Source organism: Lynx canadensis, chromosome C1, assembly GCF_007474595.2.
Source record: "Lynx canadensis isolate LIC74 chromosome C1, mLynCan4.pri.v2, whole genome shotgun sequence".
Taxonomy (NCBI): Eukaryota; Metazoa; Chordata; class Mammalia; order Carnivora; family Felidae; genus Lynx; species Lynx canadensis.
The window spans coordinates 75,146,512-75,155,255 of record NC_044310.1 but is presented as its reverse complement, the minus strand read 5'-3'; positions in this window follow the sequence as shown (position 1 = coordinate 75,155,255).

The window sequence follows — 8,744 nt, the reverse complement described above, 5'->3', positions numbered from 1 at the left end:
CATGTCCCTTTATACCCTGAAGGAGGGAGTGTTTTTGCTTACTGGAATTAGGTGTGAGTATGGGTTTGCCGCCCCTGCTTAGAGTGCTTTGGCTACCACCTGCCAAGGACTCATAGAGTCTGATTTATTGTCAAAGATTCCTATTAAACATCACCTTAGACAAGTTTCTGACTTTACCATAAAGAAGTAAAACAAAGTGAATATAACCACAAATCCACTAGTCCTTTCTTATACATCATTGAGAAGCTGTCTGCCTAATAAAATGGCCACTTAAAAGATGTAGCTATGACAACTTCTTGGGGTACCTGGGTGACTCAGTGCATTGACATCCGACTCTTCATTTCAGCTTAGGTCATGATCCCAGGGTCATGGGATCAAGCCCCACATCAGGTTCCATGCTAAGTGTGGAGCCTGCTTAAGATTCTCTCTGTGTCCCTCTGCCCTTCTCCTCCTCCTCCTCTCTCTCCCTCTCTCTTTCTCAAATAAATATTTTTAAAAAAAGAGATAGCTATGACACATTGAGATGCTGGGCACCATCATTTCAAATGCAATAAAGAAAAAAAATAAGATGCAATATGTAATTGGCAAACTAATGGCCATTGTATAGTGTTGTGTCCTTAACAACTAGCTAGAACAAGGTCTAGAACCAAAGAGCGGAGGTAGGAGTGCTCCCAATGACTCACTCGGCAACTTGTGCTCTACTGTCCCACTAGTTGAGTCTCTGCTGGCCTAGAGGACCTGGATCCCAGGGTGAGGGGTTAGCAGCAGTTCTACCAGGGATCACAGTAAGGTTCCACTAACCTAAAACTATGGCTGCCACCCGATCATTTGTGAACTTCATGCTAGTAGATCACCCAGCAGGCAATGAAGCAGACTGCTCTGCTGTATGCTTAAATGATCATGATTTTCATGCTGAGACAGTACATAATAGAAGCAGAATAGAGCAGATCTGGAACTCAAAGGATTCACTGGGATACTCTTGGTGTTTCCGTGGCCTGTTAAAATGCTTTGGCAGCAACCACAGCCTAATTTGAGCACTGTAATAGGTTTTATATTTCCTTAGGAATAAAAATGTATGCTCCGCCTCAAGGAAAGCAACCTAGATCAGCATAATTGCTGGCCAAATATGAATAAAATCTAGAATTAATAGAATAGGGGGAGATATTAAGTATTAATTATGACCATGAAATCAGTTGCAACAGTGAGGACTGTATCTTAGACTTTCCGTGTGTGTGTGTGTGTGTGTGTGTGTGTGTGTGTGTGTGTGTGTGTTGAAGAAGACTGACCACCAAACTGAAGAAGCAATGATGGAAAAGAGTCAACTTTATATGAGATACAAGAGGATCTGAACAATACAAAATATGGACTTACAGATGCTGTGGGTGCCCCACTATGGTTCCTTGTCACTTACCATTTCTGTATTCCCTGTGGAGCCTTACTATATAACCTAAGACTCTCCATCTGAGGGTCTTTTCTTTACCTTCACATGGGGCAGGCCAGAAGTGTTAGGGGGTTATATTCACAGGAGAGGTCCCCATCCAATAATGGAAGGAACTACCTCAGGTTTCTCACCCATCCTAGAGGGTATTTGGAAGCAGGTTTTACACAGTTTCCTAGAGTTATCTCAGGAGATTTGAGCCCCTGGTCCCAAAAAAGGGACTCACAAAATAGGTTTCCATTTATTAGTTTCCTTCCCTTCCACTTTTCAATTTCTCACTCTCCTACCATGCTTCTTAGGATCACCTTCCAAATAAACTCTTGCTCTAAAATACTTGCTTCGGGAACTGCTTCTAAGGAAGTACAGCCTAAGAGCCCCTTTATTCTTTATAAAATAGAGATAAAATTAGCTATATAATAGAATTGTTGTCAGGATAAATTGAGATATTTAAAGTGTCTAGATCTTGTAATCCAATTAATAAAAAGAAATGATTATGGTGATGATGATTATGATGATGATTCCTTCAGCAAATACAGAAATAGTACAATGAAGTGGTTCAGGGTACTTGAATTTGAATCTTAAGATCTATTTATTTGCAGTTGTATGATTTTGGACACGTTACTAAATCTCTTGTTGCCACAATTATTGTATAATTGGGAGCAAATATTTGTTACAATAATAAAAATAGGGTAATCTATATAAAATAGTGAGCACTCTGTATGGATCATAGCACATATTTAATAAATAATGTCCTTACTATCATTTATTATATCTTTTGTGCCAAGAGTTTTGTCCTTTCCTGTGGGATGAAGTTCTCAGCTACTGAACCCACTGTAAAAGCAATAAACTTAGTCTTATGTATATCTAATATTTTGGGAAATTAAACTTCAGAAAGTATGTGTAGTTTCTCCCTGCTCTGCCTCCAAACTTCAGATTAATATCATTATACTGCAAGCTGGGTAAAATACCATATACTTGGAAAACTTGGGAGCCATTTAAAGATCATGACATAGGAATCTCTGGAACTCACCTACTCCCACAGATACATCTAATCTTCAGCTATATATAGGAAAATTCCCTCTGAAAGAAACCCAAAAACTAGCTGGGTGACTCCTACATGTAGGCAATTGAGAAAAGACCCACATGGAAACAGGTACGTGAAGCTAAAACACAATCTTGCCCAAAATCCCACCCCTTGCGACAACACACAATTGGGAGGGAACTCACATCTTCCAGCTTCTCCTGGAGAAGTGAAGGATTTGGACCCCACAAACAGTGCCCAACTTTCAAGACTTCCATCTGAGAGATGGACCTCTAAAACATCTACCTTTAAAGGTTAACAGTGCTTTGCATCCATGAGACCCACGAGGCTCTAACAAACTCAGAGACAGTTCTTAAATGGTTCAGGTGAACTCACCATGGCTAACCTCCCAAGGCCCACTGCATAGGCAGCAAACTGAAATGCACCAGTCTTTCCATGAAAGAACCATTTGCTTATACTAAAGCTTTGGCCTGAGGGGCAGGATTCTAACTTAAAACACATCGAGGGGCCAATTTCAATATTCTCCAGAGATTGCAGAAGCCAGTGGGTGCCATCTTCACCTTCTCCCTCTGCCTTGCTCTAAGTCACAGGTGTCTCCTAGAAAGGAGACTGTGTATATGTCTTATGCCCCAGTTTCACAGCTACTGCTTATAGAATACTCGTTGATCACCTGGCTCTGGTGGGCAGAAGAGCTTACATTCATAGGTCCCACAGAACTGTAATAAATAGAGAAAAAGTTCTTAACTGGACACCCCACCACCACCATGGTGCAGCACAGAGGCAGTAGACACAAATGCCCAGTCTTTCAATGAAAGAGGCCTATTTGCTTATATTAAAAGCTGTGTCCTGGGGCGCCTGGGTGGCTCAGTTGGTTAAGCAGCCGACTTTGGCTCAGGTCATGATCTCGCGGTCCGTGGGTTCGAGCCCCGCGTCGGGCTCTGTGCTGATGGCTCGGAGCCTGGAGCCTGTTTCAGATTCTGTGTCTACCTCTCTCTGACCCTCCCCCATTCATGCTCTGTCTCTCTCTGTCTCAAAAATAAATAAACGTTAAAAAAAAATTTTTTTTTAATAAAATAAATAAATAAATAAATAAAAGCTGTGTCCTGAGGGGCAGGATTCTAATTTAACACGCATCATGAGGCCCACTGCAATCCTCTCTAGAGACCAGAAGGCAAGCAGGCACCTCTTTGCCCTCTCTCTCTGCCCTGTACTAAGTCACCAGTGTTCTGAGGAAAGAGCTTGTGCACCTGTCTGGCACCCTGGCTTTTGTGGCTGCCAACCAGACAGAGGACACATCCCTTAATAGCCTGGCTCTAGTGGTCAGTGGGGCTTGTGTTCATGGGATCAACAGGATGGTAATAAACAAAGAAACAGTTCTTAACTGGCTATTCCCTCAGGACTCAGCACAGAAGGAACATACAGAAACACCCATCTTCCAGCATTTCCTTAACAGAGGTATACCTGTATACTTTAAAAGTTTCTGCTTGAGAGGCTGGCTTCCAATTAGCCTGCATCTAGGTGCTGACAGAGATCCTCCCCTTTGGGACAATGACAGTATTGGCACACCCTCAACACCTGAGAGCCACTAAGAAAAAAGAAGGCTGCTTAGATAATCACAAAGGTTTGAACTAGGTACAGGTTAAACAATAAGGTTTATCTCCCACACGAGACAACTTTTTCAAGACTGGGAGAGGTGACTGTTTTATCTAATGCATAAAAACCAACACAGAGAGTCAAGGAAAATGAAGAAAATGACTATTTCCAAGTGAAAGAAATGATAAAACCTTGGAAAAATAAATTAATGAAACAGAGATAAACAATTTACCTGATAAAGAGTTCAAAATAATAGTTATAGGGGCGCCTGGGTGGCTCAGTCGGTTGAGCGTCCGGCTTCGGCTCAGGTCATGATCTCACGGTTCGTGAGTTCGAGCCCCGCGTCGGGCTCTGTGCTGACCGCTCAGAGCCTGGAGCCTGCTTCAGATTCTGTGTCTCCCTCTCTCTCTGACCCTCCCCTGTTCATGCTCTGTCTCTGTCTCTGTCTCAAAAATAAAAAAAAAATAATAATAATAGTTACAAAAATGTTCACTGAGATCAGGAGAACAATGCATGAAAAAAATGAGAATTTCAAAAAAGAGATAGAAAATATAAGATACCAAGAGGAAATTACAGAACTGAAAAAAATGCAATAATTGGACTGAAAAATTCAATTAGAGGGGTTCAACATCAAAGTAGGTGAAGCAGAATAAAGCATCAGCATCAGACTTCTGGGTAAGATGGTGGAATACGAGGACCCTAAATTCATGTGGTCCCATGGATAAATAACACTCTCATAAGAGCAAACAACCCAGAAAAGGACCCAAAGACTGGCCAAACAAACTCAACAACTAAATATGGAGAAGAGGCCCCATCGAAGAGGTTAAGAAGATTGAGGACTTGATGGAAACCTAAACCCCATGGGTCTGACCACTAGAGGGAGGGGGCTGCAAGTGCAGAGAGGGGTGAGAAACAGACAATCACAATGGGGAGGCTGCAAGGGGAAGAGGAATCCCTATAGCATTCTGTTTGGAAATCGGAGAGGCCAAAATTTCATGAGTGCTTACAACCATTGGGGAACTTTAAAAATCAGCAGGCTAGGCTCTGAGAGAGCCCAGTGGGTGATGGGCAGATGAGCCCCTGCCCTTAAAGAGACAGCACAGCAAACGGCCCACTAAGACACAACTTGAAAGCAGCATTTTGAAAGGCACTTATTTATGCAAGGGAGAGTGAGTTACTAATCCCACTTTGCTGAGGGACTTCTCCAGGAAGAAAGGAGCTAGCAGGCATCATTTCCCTCTCCTGCCCTCAACATTAAACACACAGCCACCCACAGGAACAAGTGGGACATTCATTCACTACCTGAGTTGTTTATACCACACCTGCCCCCTCCAGCCAGGCCTGCGTCAGTCCTGGTAGATCCCTCCCCACTGCCCAGAAGACCCACACAAACTTTGCCAACACCGCATCTCCCAACATTCCTAGAAGGACATGAGCACCTTGTTAAAACTGTATGTCCCATCCTTGCATGTTTTGTGGAGCAACCTCAGCAGGCCCTGGTTTCTGCAGTGGCTATGTATCCCCTGCGGAGGAGGATGAGCACCCTGCCCCCTCAACCCACCCACCCATGCCTTGTGGAGCAGCCCTGACAGCCCCAGTGTCCACACAGTTGCATGTTTCTTGTGGAGGAGAACCAGTACCCCCAAGTTATAAGTGCGTGACCTACCCACTACTTTCAAGAGCAAGAGGCAGAGTTGACTTTCCTAACACAGAGAAACAGACACAGAGTGTTAGGCAAAATAAAGAGATGTAAGAATGTCACAAATGAAAGAACAGGAAAAAAAATCACAGCAAGAGACCTAAGCGAAACAGAGATAAGTAACATGCCCAATAAAGAATTTAAAGTAAGGATCATAAAGATACTCACTAAAATTGAGAAAAGAGTGAAGTACATCAGTAAGACCCTTAAGAAATAGAAAACATAAAAAAGAATCAATAAGAGAAGAAGAACACAATAAATTAAATTAAAAATACACTTGAAGGAATAAATAGGTTGCAAGAAGTAGAGAAATGAATTAATGAACTAGAAGACAGAGTAATGAAAAGTAATCAACCTGAACAAATGAAAGAAAAAAATTATGCAAAATAAGAATAGACTTAGGGAACTCAGTGATTCCATCAAGCATAATCATATTTGCATTATAGGGATCCCAGAAGGAGAAGAGAAAGAAAGGGGGGCAGAAAATTAAAAGAAGTAATAGCTGAAAACTTCTCTAATCTGGGGAAAGAAACAGATATCCATATCCAGAAGGCATAGAGATTCCCCCAAGTAAATAAACCAAAGGAGGCCCACACCAAGATACAGAGTAATCAAACTGGAAAAATTAGTTTAAAACATTTTTTTAAGCAGCAAAAGAAAGAAGACAGTTACATAAAAGAGGAAACCTCAAAAAGTTATCAGCTGATTTTTCAGCAGAAACTATACAGGCCGGGGTGGGGTGTGTGTGTGTGTGTGTGTGTGTGTGTGTGTGTGATGATATAGGGAAAGTGTTGAAAAGAAAAAATCTACAGCCAAGAATACTCTATCCAGAAAGGATATAATTTAGAATAGAAGGTGAGATAAAGTGTTTCTCAGACAAACAAAAACTAAAGGAGTTCCTGACCACTAAACCAACTTTACAAGAAATGTTAAAGGGGACTCTTTGAGTAGAATGTAAAGACCAAAAGTGAGAGTATGAAAAGTAGGAAACACAAAAGCCATAAACATAAGTATTTCTATAAAAAAAGAGTCAAGGGATTTGCAAAATAAAAGGATGTAAAATATGATAACATATACCTAAAATGTAGGAAGGGGGGAGAGTAGTAAAGAATGGGTTCAAACTTAAGTGACCATCAACTGCTCTGTGCAAAAGATGTTATATACAAACCTAATGGTAACCACAAGTCAAAAACCAGTAATAGATACGCAAAGAATAAAGAGAAAGGAATTCAAGTGTATCACTAAAGAAAATCAGCAAACCATGAAAAAGAGCAAGAGAAGCAAGAACCAGAGTAAAATTACAAAAACAACCACAAAACAAATAACAAAATGGCAATAAATACATATCTATCAATAATTACTTTGCATGTAAACGGACTAAACACTCCAATCAAAAGACATAAGGTGATAGAATGTATTAAAAAAAAAAAAAAAACAAGACTCAACCTATATATTGCCTACAAAAGACTCATTTCAGACCAAAAGACACCTGTAGATGGAAAGTGAGAGGATGGAGAAATACTTATCATGCAAATGGATGTCAAAAGAAAGTTAAAGTAACAATACTTATATCAGTCAAAGTACACTTTAAAACAAAGACTGTAACAAGAGACAAAGAAGGACACTATACAATAATAAGGGGACAATCCAACAAGAGGATATAATAATTCTAAATATTTATGGACCAAACTTGGAAGTAGTCAAATACATAAGAGTTAAAAACAAACATAACGGAAATAATCGATAGTGATAAAATAATAGTAGGAGACTTTAACACCTCACTCACATCACTGGACAGATCATTTAACAAAAAAATCAACAAGGAAATGGTATCTTTGAATGACACACTGGACAAGATAGATTTAATTGACATATTCAGAACATTCCATCCTAAAACAGCAGAAGACATATTCTTTTCAAGTGTACATGGGACATTCTTCAGACTAGATCACATATTAGGCCACAAAACAAGTCTCAACAAGTTCAAAAACATTGAAGTCATACCATGAATCTTTGCTGACTACAATGCTATGAAATTAGAAAGTAACATAGGAAAAAATCTGGGAAGACCACAAATTCATAGAGGTTAAATAACATGCTACTGCACCATGAATGGGTCAAACAAGAAACCACAGAAATCAAAAAGTATATAGAAACAAGTGAAAATGAAAACACAACCGACAGTCCAAAACCTTTCTGATGTGGCAAAAACAGTTCTAAGAAGAAAGGTTATAGCAGTACAGGCCTACATCAAGAAGCAAGGAAAATCTCAAATGAACAACCTACCCTTACATGAAAAGGGGATAGAAAAAGAAAAACAAAACCCAAAATTATCAGAAGGAAGAAAATAATAAAGATCAGAACAGAAATAAATGATGTAGAAACTAAAAAAAACCAAAAGATCAATGAAATCAGGAGCTGATTTTTTGAAAAGATCAAAAAAACCCACAAAACTGATAAAGCTCTAGCTAGACTAAAAAAAAACAAGAGGACTCAAATAAACAAAATCACAAATTAAAGAGAAAGAACAACCAACATCACAGTGAATCGAACAATTGTAAGTAGATATTATAAAAAACTGTTTGCCAACAAATTAGACAACCTAGAATGGATAAATTTCTAGAAACATATAAACCATCAAAACTGACACAGGAGGAAATCAAATTTGAACAGACTAATAACCAGCTAGAAAATTGAATCAGTAATCAAAAAACTCCCAAGAAACAAAAGTCCATGACCAGATGGCTTCATGGGTGAATTCTACCAAACATTTACAGACGAGTTATTACCTATCCTTTACAAAGTATTCCAAAAAATAAAAAAAAGAATAAAAACTCCCAAATTCATACTATGAGGCCAGTATCACCCTTATAACAAAACCAGATAAAGACAGTACAAAAAAAGAGGACAGGCCAGTATCTTTTAAGAATGTAGATGTAAAAATACTCGACAAAATACTAGCAAATGAAATC